This window comes from Drosophila obscura, unplaced genomic scaffold (genome assembly GCF_018151105.1).
Source record: "Drosophila obscura isolate BZ-5 IFL unplaced genomic scaffold, ASM1815110v1 contig_96, whole genome shotgun sequence".
Lineage (NCBI taxonomy): Eukaryota > Metazoa > Arthropoda > Insecta > Diptera > Drosophilidae > Drosophila > Drosophila obscura.
The window spans coordinates 481,444-495,161 of record NW_024542890.1 but is presented as its reverse complement, the minus strand read 5'-3'; positions in this window follow the sequence as shown (position 1 = coordinate 495,161).

Below are 13,718 nucleotides of genomic sequence, written 5' to 3'. Positions count from 1 at the left end.
GATTGCTTGCCTCATTTTCCACTACATCCAGTGATCAGTAATCTGCATTTCATTAACATATTTCCTGTTTGTGGCTCATTGTTCGAATGCTGAAAGTGTTGAAATATAAAGTGCCACTCCCGGACTCCTGGAACATTCTTTAGTTCGGGGCACGCGTGTCTTAGGCCGGACAGTCCGGCAGACATGAGCAGTAAAACGAACAGTGTTGAGGTTAGTGTAGCTGACACTTCTCTGCGGTTTTTGGATCATTTGATTGTCACATTTACTGAATATAGCGGAGCCAGCCGAGTGATGGGCCACTCGTACTTGTTTGTCCTGTCCGGTATTGTTGAGTGTTACGCGAAAGTGGTCCGCAGTAGTAGTCTACGCCTGCATCCAGGAATGGACGTGTTTGTGTCTGATGTGTCTGATTTGGCCTGATGCTTCTAGCCATTGCCTCAGCGTTAATGATCCAATATTGTTGTCCTGCAATTCCCCCCAATTATTGGGCACCGCAATGCATGCTATCCTCATCTCAGTTTGGCTATCGGGCAGCAAAATTAGATTGTATTTGATTTGCATTGCACTGAAGTGGAGCTTATTCCAGTCTTCCTCCCGACTCGTCCCTAAATATGGGAGATAAAAGATGATCAAACTTCTTCTATCCGCAGCTCTTTTTAAGCGTTCTTTTAGATCCGCTGTAAACTGCGGAGTCCCTCCTGTCCAAAGTGTCGTTGTGGACGCTGTGTGTATTGGCTTTGCTGTGCAACAGACGCGCGAAATTTACGCTGTAAATGGCATTCCGAATTGGTGGCTAATATTGGATCAAAACATTACAAAACTTCAAAAATTACTTAAATGCCGCTATTATAAAATAACGCCATAAATCACAGGAAAATGTGTCCAATGGAGGAGAACAGGCTGAAACAAGGCTATAAATAATAAGGCGAAGCTTTCCAAATTTTAATTTTTAAAAGTTTTAAGTTAAAAAGTAAAAAAACAACAGCGACAAAATGATTCGAGAGTGTTTTAAATAATCTGTGGGATGAAAAGAGGGTTGAATAAAAGAAGTTAGCTTAAAAACTTGTCTTTCAGCATACATTTAATTTTCAGTGGTAAGTTGGATGGTTCAGAAGTTAAACCACTTTGAAGTTTGAAAAGGTTTCTGGATCATTGAAGCTGTGAGCCCCTTTAGGTACATACATACATACATATTTACATACATACATATGTATGTACATATGTGCACATATTTCTCTAGCACCTACCGCACGCATTTCCCGTAAGGCTATCTCAGTTTTTCGGGTAATTGATCAGACGGCTCTAAACTTAATCGAATGGATGTAAGTACATAAATATGTACATATGTATGTACTTACGTATGGATATTAAAATGATTGAATAATGGAGCCAGAAAGATCATTGAGTGATCGAATGACATTCGCACATTGCAAGCAAATCAAAATAAATGCACAATAATACTTACAAATGTTGTAAAATGATTCGATGACTTATGCTCGTATTGTGGAATGAATGACATGACTGTTCGCTGACAATGCGATTGCATTGCATTCCTCCCAACTGGCAACCAGTTTTGTGCGGACCTGCCCCAGCCGCTGGCTGATTGTCTCATCTTTGCATCAGGAGACATCCTCCTCAAAGTCACCTCGGACCGAAAACGAAACCGGAACGGGAGTCGGAGTCGGAGTCGAAGTCGGCGTCGGGGTCGAGCCAAGACCAGAGGCAGAAGCAGTAACATTTAGTACAGAAGTCGGCTGTAGGTCTGAGACGGGACGGGACCAACCTGACTTGGCTCAGTTCCCCTTCTCGGGCAGAGACAAAGGTTTGATGAACTCTTCGATAATTTGCATTGGCATCGGACTCTGAAATGAAATAAATTGAAATGCCAGAGTCGGAGCTGCGGCTGCAGCCAGTGAGAGTCAGTCAGGGAAATCATTTTGCACACTCGAGTGCGGCCGAGACTTGGAATTGTCGATTGCGGTTCCATTTCCATCTGCAATAGATCGAAGCGGTCACTGGAGCTGCAGCTGAAGCTGCAGCTGGAGTTGGAGGGGCAGTTCTCATCTAACTAAATTCAGAATCTGATTCAGATTCAGATTCCGATTGAGATTCCGATTCCGATTACTCGTGTCTGCTCATTTGTCGCTTGGCTGATTATCCCCAACTGCGTTCTGGCTGGGCTTCGCTTTGCAATCTGGGCTTAGCATGGATCTGGGGATCAATCAGCGCAGCTTGGCTCAGCTCAGGTCTTCTAGTATGTACTTAATGTCTGCATTTTGTGTGCAGTCATCGGCGGGACGGGGCGGGAACGGGCGGGGTCTGGGACGTGGACGTGGACGGGGCCGAGTCCTGCCCTAAGGCCCAGTCTTCGCATTTGGATGGGCTGCCTCTCAGCCGATGCGGGTGCGGACCGACTCCAGCTGGCTCAACCTGTATGGCTCCCCTGTCCAGTGCCAAAACTCAAGCGAGCTCTTTTGTTGGCACCAGTCTTCTGCGGGCTGGGAAATCTATAAAACAGAATCTCATCATTCTGCTACCCATTCGGGCTGGCCCGTCGGGTGTATCTCTGTGCCACCACCACTGAGCGTGGAGCTTGCTTTCTTTTTGGGTATCTGGCAGTCCATCCATCCCAGAGCTCATCCCACATCCCACTGCCCCTCCTGCTGGCTGCTGGCTTCGGCGCTGCCTGACAGATTTCCATCAGCAAGTTCATCAATTTCTAAAATTGAAAAACCCCAAGGAGGAGGTAAGGTTAGAGATGGAGGCGCTTGATGAAGATAGCCAGAAATGGCGAGAGAATATCCAAACTAGGGAGACCCGGCCAAGAGATATAATTTCTGACTTAATGAAGCATAAAATGGCTGCCAGAGAAGCAGTCACAGCCAGAGTCAGAGCCAGAGCCAGAGCCAGCGTCAGCGTCAGCGTCTAGGCAAATTTTTTTGATTGTGAAAGTCGGAAAACCGCAGAGACCCGGCAGAGACATGGCCAGGCCCATGCCCAAGTCGGACATTCACAGTTTCTGTGATAAATTTATTCCCATGATTTAAACCTATTAGGGTTAGAGAGAGCATAGACCCGACCTAACCCTGATCTAGCTAGCTGATCTGGCTCCTGCTGACCAGCCTTGAACTGCAGGCTCACCAGTCTGCCCAAATGACAGTTTGCAAGAGGAGCACACATCAAGAAGTGCTCAAATTATATGTCTGTCGACATCTGATTTGATTGATTCTGATTTTGTTTGCGGCACAAAGAGCCACAGACTCAGACACAGACTCAGACCCAGAAGGAGAAGCAGACCAAGTCCGGTCAGTTTTCACATTTTCATTTGGATTGCATCTGGTTAGCAGACAGGCAGAGAACTTTGCCACCATTAAAGCTAATCAATTTCAACCACAGGCAGTCCATCAAAATTTGTAACAAGCCCCGCGGGGCGTTTGCTCAGATGAAGCTGCAAGAATGATACCCGGTAGGGATCAGTCTGGTGTCGGCTCTGGTGTCGGTTCTGGTGTCGGTTCTGGTGTCGGCCTGTGCAAACAACGCTGAGGTGGAGAGCAATATTCTGGCTGTGATCTCCATTTGACATGGCCTGATGCTCGAAATGATTAACATGTTGCACTCCTGGTAGCCGCTCAGCGGAGAACCAGCATCCAGGAACGCTCTATTCGATATTCCTATGGGACTATGGGATACCTGGCACGGAAACTCGCTCATATCTTTAGACATTTAGGTGTGTTTATAGTATATAGCTACAACTATCTCGGTAGGGAAGCTGGTGTGGCTGAGGTGTACAACAAATCTAACCTGTGACCTGCAATCGGAATTTATTTTCCCAGGAGATCTTTAAGGGTTCTAGATAAGGTCGTTACATGGATCTGCAATAACACAACATACCCCCGGACTCTACGAGTAGCGGGTATGAAAGTGGAGACCAGAGGATGCTTGTATGGATGGATGGATGGATGGATGGATGGATGGATGGTTGGTTGGTTGAATGCTGGAAGCTGCGAGCTGGCTTCTTGCCGTGACGAAAGCAGTCAATCAAGAAAAGGATCAGGCTGGGCTGAGCCCCAGCTCTTAGCCCTGAATAAGTTTGGATAGGCAAATTTTTTCGCATTCACGTTGAGATGTTATATATCCACTGAGGCAGGAGGATCGCGCCAGACAGTATCCATGGTGAGCGACATAGATGCGCTTCTTGCCAGAAAAGCAGATTTGATGATAGAACCACATGATTGGAGTGCATTGTTCCTTTTTACCTGAGTGGGAAAATAAGGCGAAGGTTTAGTCAAAGTTTAGTCCAATTCGTTGAACGCCATCCAGTCATCCATACTCCTGGCTTCCACTGCAATGCATCCGCTTATCAGAAGCCATAGGATCGGAAGTAGTCCCATAATGTAGATCCACTCGTTTGCCAGAGCGGATGGTAATGTCCGCACTCCGGCACAGCTTTGCTTGTGTTCGGGGTGTCAGTCAGTGTGAGTCCAATGGATTTGTCACACTTAATTTAGGTAATGGGCCCCGCTCTGAGGCTTTAGAGGAGAGGAGGAGAGGAGGAGGAAGCTGCTGAGAATACTCCAATAGCGGACAGATGTGTCAACGCTGATGGCTCTGCCGGCAGACCCTTGGGGCCTTTTCCATGGACTGGGGCCTCAGTCTTTGACCAGCACGAATATTCAATTAAGCCAAATTACAAACTTTAGAGCAGGAAAGTGATTCGGCCTCCAACTGCAATTTGCACACTCATCGGCTGCGGTGCTGTCTCTGGGCAATAGCCTGTGGAGATCGGAAACTGGAGGTTGAGTTGTACAAAGGTTGAAATTAGCATGACCCCTGGCTGATGAGCCTGATGGTGTGATGGGTCAGATGGAGCTGATCGCTAATGGAGATGCCCAGTACCGTTTGCAATCCTCTAAGTCACATCCTCCTGGCTCTGAACTCCGCCCGAAAAACTCAACCTAAACGGGAAAGCCAAGTGCAATAAGTGGGCAAAGACATGGCCCTAACAAGATCGTCAGTGCAGGTCGACGGAGGGGGCGGGGCGGGGCGGTGATGGGTAGAGTCCCAAACAATGACAAGAACAAAACCAGAGGAAGAGAATGAGATTATGATTAAGTGCTCCACGTTACACGTTCCGCGTTGAGTTTTTCCAGCTCACAAATGAAAGTTACCTTGACGAATGACCCATTTAGCCACAATACCAAAAACACTAACACATACACACACACACACACATACACACACACTGTAGATGTGGCTGTGGCTGTGGCTGTGGCTGTAGAGATGCTAAGAACCCACGAATGGAAAAAGGTCAAAGATAAATGCAGAGGCACGAGTACAAAGACCCAAACAATTTATGTATGTATGTATGTACGAGTATAAATACTCGTAGGTATAGTGCCAAGAGCATTGAGCCCCTCATTCTATTTCAAATTAAATTATATTTCCCCTCTCGTGTTTGCTCAAGTCCGTCCCCTCTCTACGTTCTGGGGCCAATTATATCTTTATGGTCATAAGTAGAACCGAAAACCAAACCAAACCAAACAAAACCAAAGCGATCTTAAAGCCCAGCCGAACCAGACCGAATCGAAGCCAGAACTTGAGGGCTTGTGCCCCGTATAATTGCATTGAGGCAGTGATTGGGCTATCGAGCGATCGGGTAATCAGAGATCGGTTTTGGCCCAGGGTTGCAGTTGGTCCGTCGCTGGCTTTCCATTTTCCATACATATCAGAGACTGATTCGAGCTTTTGGCCATACATATATGTAATTATATAAATTAAAGGGCATTTAGAAAATTTAGCAGTTCTAATGACCTACAAATTGTAAATGCCCAAAACTCTCCGACAGACTAGACGCCGCAAAGTTGAGTGGGAAAAGGGGCCGGGGGGCCGGTGGCCAGGGGCTGGTGGGGAATGCGCCCCGAGTTCCATTTATGGCAATTTGTTCGAACTCATGGGAAATCGGCAATATAGCAATCATTTCAAACTACTAGCTTCTGTTGAAAATGAAAACCCAGACAAAGCGATTCCGAACCAGCTTGGTGCTGATTCCGATAGGGGAACCTGCTGGAGTAGAAAGTCACCTGCGTTTTTGTTTCTGGCCGGGAATTTCGAAAGCCTTAGCAAGTGGTGTCAGCCATAGAACATGTCTACGGTGGTGTCTACTGTGGTGTCTACTGTGGTACTGTGGCTTCATACTGGTACATAGTGCACTTTCCAGCCCTTACTTTGTAAAGCTAGTCAGCCGCTGACTTGAAGAAGTGAAATTACGTAAGCTGAAAATGTTACTTTAGACCGTTTGCCAGGCAGTTAATAGACAGGGGAATACTGACACTTCATACTCTGCAGATAAGACAATAATATTCCTAGCGAAACTCCAGTCAAATCAAAGAATATGAAGCGAGTTTTTTTTGTACTGACACACCACCTCGTAGGAGCAAATGCAATTGAAAAATAAATTCAAGATCAATGATTTAATAGTTAATAGTTAATAAATAAAAGCTAAAACCTAAAAGCGTTTCAGGTTGCAACAAATTCGTCACTTACCATTTTTGAACTATCGGTAATAGCGGGATCTATAATCTCCTCTCCCTCCAATAATTATTCCTGGCCTAAATGACATCACATTTGACATCGCACAATTTTGGTCATTGTCGGATGCGACGGCAAGCACCGAACATTTTCGAATCCAAACAAGTACTAGTACTACACACTGCCAATTATAAAGGCTGCAGGGTCTACCAAAAGTTATTATCCAAATTGTACCCCCAAACCCAATCGAAAGAGGGAAACTCTCAACAAGCCTGTCAAAGAGGACCGAGTACGCAAAGGCCCGCACAAGCTAACAGCCGCTCTCCCTCGCGAGAAACGGCAGACAGAGGGACTTGTCTCGCGACGATACCCAGCAGTCCCATCTATAGCAGCAAGGAACATACATACATATATTACGTATGCTAACGCTGCTAGCGGAGCTACAAGAAGAGACCAGACGCCAAACAAGCTAATGAATTTAGCAGCTAAGTTAGATCAATCCATGATAATGCAAAGCAGGCTTATGAAAATGCAAGAACAGATCCTTAAAATCTTAGCAGTCATCAATCTGGAATGCGTCGGGCATAGTCAACAAAAGACTAGAGCCTAACCGAGAAGGAACGTGTGAGTCGCTTCTAAAGACGCGACTCTACTTGTACCCGTACTCAGTCAGTATTTACATTTTTGAACAGATGATTTTTTAGAATTTTAGCATTAAAAAAAAAAATTTTACATTTTACATTTTTTTGCTACATCTGTTATCTACATCTACATATATTATGTATATTATACATCTAACATGTAGATTATACATGTACCATTTAGATTCTACATCTCCTCCGATAGGGGTTGCTCGCGCACTGAACGCGGCAGAGTGTGCGAGCGAGATGGAAAATGAGTTGCGTTGTCGTTGTAAGGAGGGGGCAGGGGAAGCAACAGAAAATTAATTTCTTCATTCTGGCTATAATTATGATCAGATCAGATTCAGATTCGGCAGTCTGGTAGATATGATCATTATCTACGATAATGCGTTTTTAGTTTTATCGTATCTTTAAAAATGTGCCTGCCACAGATTTTCGTTTTTTGTGGGGGCGAAAGGGGGCGGGGCGAGATTTTGAAATACACTTGTAGCAGTGAGATATCACATGAGTCTGGAAACCAAATTTGGTTGCCCTAGTTCTTATAGTCTCTGAGATCTAGGCGCTCAACAAGACAGACAGACGGACAGACGGACAGACGGTCAGACAGACATGGCTCTATCGACTCGGCTATTGATGCTGATCAAGAATATATATACTTTATGGGGTCGGAAACGTTTCCTTCTCTGCGTTACACACATCCACTTTTACCACAAATCTAATATACCCCTTAACTCTTTTTTGAGTACGGGTATAAAAATACAGATATTATGCTCCTCTCGGAAACTCACTTTTGTAGCAGAACAACATTTAAATTACTGGGATATGAGCTTTACACTGCGAGCCACCCGTCAGACAGTTACAGAGGGAGATCAGCAATTCTCATCCGCATATTTGTAAAAGCATTCCGGATAGATTTCTGGACACTCAGACGAATTTCGATCTTTTCTGCGACCACCTACCGCTTCTCATGGAAATACACTGCTCCCCTGTCGAATACCCCGCCAACAGACGTCACTGCATAGTCGAGCAAACATTGGGATGTTTCAAACTCATTTGGAATATCATATTCGTCCTAAGCCCAAATTGGAGTCACCAGAAGACATTCACGCATCAGTACACACGCTTCACCAACACGTCCAAGAAGCAGCTCTCCTCGCAGAGCCACACACAACTGAGCCGCATACGACCCGACCTGCTGCTAATTGACAACCTGGTGCGAATCAAGAAGACGCTTACGGAAATTATTCATTAGGACTCACGACCCAGCCATTAAAGCGCAAATGCACAGAGCAAGCAGAGACTTAAAAAAGCAACTTGTTGAAAAAAACAGTAAACACTTCGACGAAATGTTAGAAAGGGCAGATCCATCCGAAAGTGGAATAGCTAATCTCTGGAAACTCACCCGTCGCATCAAGAGGCAGCCACTCTGCAGCTCTCCACTAAGGAATTACACGGAACGTGGATCAAATCGTAGAAATCTAGAAACCCGATTCACGTCACATGCGAGCAGTCTCCTCGTACTTAGAAGCGCCCTTACATACATATGTCGCTACCAACCAAGCCGATCTCTACTGCTGCAGTCCTAGCTGAAATCAAGGTCGTTGCGAACAATAAAGCTCCAGGACACGACTTGATGGATAACCGCATCGCAAAACTGATTCCTCGCAAGGGAATTATGTTCCTGGTTGCATTATTCAACACCATCCTTAGCATCGGTCACTTCCCCACTCAGTGGAAGAGCGCCCTGATTGTAATGATATTAAAGCCAGGCAAACAAGCGACAGCTCTTGAGTCGTACAGACCTATAAGCTTACTACCGGTTTTCTCAAAAATATTTGAAATAATTTTCTTAAACAGAATGGTAGCTGAGAGCGGCGTAAAGGAAGCTATTCCACAGCACCAATTTGGATTCACAGCACCAATTTGGATTCGGAAGGCAGCACGGGACTCCTGAACAAGTACACAGAGTTGCTCATCACATTCTCAACGCTTCTGAAACAAAACAATACTGCTCAGGTGTGTTCCTAGAGGTCAAACAAGCTTTCGGTAAAGTCTGGCATAAGGGCCTGTTATACAAACTAAAGATTCTCTTACCCGCACCGCAGTATTCAGTTTTAAAATCTTTCCTGACTCAAAGAACATTCTTCACTTCAATCAGGGATGAGATCTCTGATATAAAAATGATCAGAGCCGGATTTCCTCAAGGCAGCGTTCTGGGGCCAATCCTTTACAACCTTTTCACATGCGACATGCCCCTACCTCACAACAACCCGGGAAACTTTCTGGTCGCAACGTATGCATGCTCTCATCTTCCACAAGCCACAAACAATACCGTTGCTGAACAACTTCAAAGCTACCTCGGACCTGTGGAAAATTGAGCAAAAAAATGGAATATAACCATAATCGAATCAAAATCAGTGAACGTAAATTTCACTTCAGGAAGTAAGCACCCACCTGACCTAACATATAATGGAAAAACTTTTCCGCGCAAGACAAGTCACTGCTACCTCGGTGTTCACTTCGACAGAAGACTGAGCTGGGGTCCACACATTGGAGCTACGGTCATTAAGTGCCAAAATAAGCTCAAGAAGTTGCATTGGCTATTAAACAAAATAAAGCAAACATTCCCATGGACATATGCCATTCGAGTGTGGGGATGTGCAGCGAAAATGTGCAGCGAAAATGTGCAGCGATGGCAGGCGCCCCCTGGTTTGTACGGACCACTATGCTGGAAACAGATCTCGACATCCAAAATATTGGCGATCAATTAAACCATCACAGCACAGATCGGCTCTCGAATCACCCAAGGACTAGGACTACAGGACTAATACACCCCCAAATCCCACGTAGACTTGAACGTCTGCACCCATCGAACATAAAATGTAGAAAAATTTGCTTAAAAAAAATGTTTAACTATTAGAAAATAATAATAAATAGAATTGTAATTCAACCTGTTAAAATAGATATCTGTAAATAACTAGAAACGCTAAGACTAATAGAAAGGACTGCGTTTCTGCCTGGGCCGCGCGTAACGGCTCGGCGGGCGCAGGGCCACTTGAGGTGCGCATGCTACACGCCAGATAAAAAGCCAATATGAATTTCAAAGATATTAGATCATAGTTAAGTTAAGCTGATTTCTAATTTAAAAAAAAACTGGGATTTATAGAACTTTGAACTGCAGATACTTAGAGCCCCCCTCCTTTCATGTGATTATAACAACAGATGGGATTCATATAAATCACCAGCTTGAAAAGCTATTGGGCATTGGAATACCTCTGACCCCCAACGAAGATCGCCTCCAATTGAAGGCGCGGCCACGGAATCGTGGATTTGGGGGGTCGTCCGGTACAAACAGCCATCAAGCACAGACATGGTGATGATACAAATGAGCATCGCACAGCTGGACCTAGCTACATGTGTATGTACATACATATATCCTCCAACGTATCACGAGCCATGTGTTTAGGGAACTGTGCTGAACCGTTACCTTGACCATACCTGGCCACTGGCCAGCAACGTAAAGTTCCATCCAATTGACGAATTGAGCTAAGCACCAAACCGAACGGAATGGAACGGAACAGAACTGCGCAGAGCATTACTCAGTACTGAACAGTTGGATCGGAGAGAAGCCAAAGTACTTGTTGACTAACTGGATTCTGGGACTCTCTGTGTGATCATGGGACTGTCTGGGGCCATGGTCCGTGGGCCATGGGAAAATGCAAATGACTGCCGATTGTTGGCCAAGACACAAGACAAGGCACATTAGCATACAACACGATCATCAGTACAGCTCCAGCTCCAGTCCCAGTCCCAGTCCGAATACATACCCCATTATTGTTCTGATCAACGTCCGCACATGTCAGCGCTGTGCCCGGGCCCAATACCAATACCAGTACCAACCCCAATCCCACGTCCATAGTTAACGGTTCAGCCACATGTCCATGCTCATGCCCCTCGCAGGCAAGGAAAGCGAAAGGAAACTCCTTGGGCAGGCAACTATTTACTAGATCATGGATCATATTCTGATGGATTCATTGACCTGGTAACCTCTTCCCAATGGCGCTCAGCTATTGTCTAAGTTCCCCGCTTCTGGGTCATCAACTCAGCCACGTCTGCTGATGTTGGATTCTCGTACTTGAACATACCTGATGAACTATCAAAATATTTGGCGTCATTAAGATCGGTGATTATATTTTGCTCTATTCCATTCCGCTCGGGTGAATACCAGTTCTCTTGCCGTGGCCCGCACTTAAATAGATGAGCAAAGCTTCATTTGGCCTGATGATGATTACTCTGCTCCCCTCCACTCCACTCCACTCTACTCCACTCCTCACCGCTTCACTCTACTCCACTCTACTCCGCTCCGATCTGTTGCGATTTGCTCTGCTCAGCTCCTCGTTGGTACTGCTAATGGGCTCTGATGTACCGTTAGCCGTAGAGCGCTAAAATCTTAATAAGTTTTGCGAATTTGCCCAGGCAGTTTTGTCGCCATACAGACAACGGCTGTTGGAATTAATCGTAATTCGCTCCTCAGCTCAAATTTGAGTAGTGACACCAAGGGCGAATCTGAAAGAACTTCCTGAAAGATCAGGCCAATATATCTACAAAAGTCCCAAAAGTTCCAAAAACGGAAACTATGCTAAGTTTTACTCATATGTAGCTAAGGGTCTGCCATAGCTGCTGGGGGAGAAGTTTTGTTGGCTGTACTTAAAAACAAAAATCTACTTGAAACTTTGTTCTGTCCATCGTGTGAACTATCACCTCTAAAAACAACAACAAAGACAGAAGTTGTTTACAATGAAAAATTGTGAAAAATGCAAATTAACATCGTAACACCTTCAAAATAATACTTTTAACCAATATTATCATTAGATACGAGATTTTTGTGGACACCTGTGATGTAACAGGCCCTTCTGGACTTATGGCAGGAGAACAACGATGGTTTTCGTGGAATAAGAAAGAACTCTCAAATCTATAAAGAAATTTGCCGAGCAACTAAAAGAATACGGACCGTCGCATTTCCAAGTAAAACAAATTGAGAACTTGAAGAAAAAAAATACATGTGCATATACATATGTCCACAATTATTTGCATATGTTATTGCCCCTTTTTTTGGTTTCAATAACTTTTTAGAAGTGAACTGGCTAGGGTTGGAACTTCAGGTGGCAGCCCATCGACATGGGAGCATTTTGAGAAGGTCCCTGGATCCCTGGACATTAACCCATTTGACAGCACAGTATAAAATATTAATAATTTAATTTTCACACCTTTCCAGATTCAATGTGGTACTCGACTCCGCATCGGATACTTCGGACCTAAACAGCACCTCGATCGCAGCACCGAACGGAGCTGCCATCTGGCTCCAAACCAAAGCGTCGTCGTGTCAACACTGTCGAAAAAATAATAAAAATAATAAAAATAAAAAAAAACTGGAGGAAACTGGAAGTTATGCAGAATAGGGCAGATGAAGATACCGATTTTCACCTAAAATAGCTGAAAATCTTTAGAAAGAACTAAATAATGAATATACCCGTACTCGAAGAGCTAAGGGGTATATTGTATTTGTGGTGAAAACTTCGGTATTAGCAAAAAAAACTTAGTATTGTTACCGAATATGACTGCCAATACTCAGATCAGTAGCTGTTTGATGTCCAAGTTTTTGAGGGGGTGGGTCACAACTAGTACCTGGTCCACAACAGGGGGCCCTCTCCCTTACAATTCCATGTTAGCTTTCACCACATAAAAAATAAATCGGATCGTAATGCTTTCTGTGCAGCAAAACCAAATAAAAACACATACACAAAAACACTGCCAGCAATTATGGTTTACTTCTCTCGCAAAACAAAAGACTTGCAAAATAAAGTTGCTTCAACGAATAGTTAATTTTTAAGCTTTCGCTTTTATTCTGAATTCTTGATTTCGTTTTTCGATGCATCTCGCATTTAATATACATACATATGTATACGTCGAAAGCGCGAAACTTACAACAAAAAAATCCGAAAACCAAAAAAACACAGAAAAAAATTGTTATAAAGCAAAACAAGAGACAGAATATTTTATACCGAAAAAATAAGCCAGACATAATTAGTAGACTTGCAGAAATAAATTATGTATTCATTTACACACATCTTTGTATTGCATTTCAAACAGTAACAGCTTCGAGCGGTGCTGTGCCTAGTGTGGTCGAAGTGGTCAAATGTCAAATGCAGTGCACACCTCTGGTCACACCACTGGTCGCCACAAGAAATATATGGCAAATTTAGCAAGCAAACATTTGAAAATACTAGGGCAAGTGTTTGTTTTATTAAATGTTCAAATCAGTTTTATTAATTGCGTTTTGTCTCTTAAGCTCTTTAATCTAATTTGGAATAATCAACTATCGATATTAATGCCAATAGAAATTTTTCTTGCACTGCTTTCAAGCAGTTTATATTTCATAGCAGACAGCTCTTGTCAGTCCGTAGAAAGGCAAAACAAAAGCTGGCTGCAATGAAATGGGGAAAAGGAATCATTTTTATGGCAATTATTTTGTATTTGAACATTGTTTGC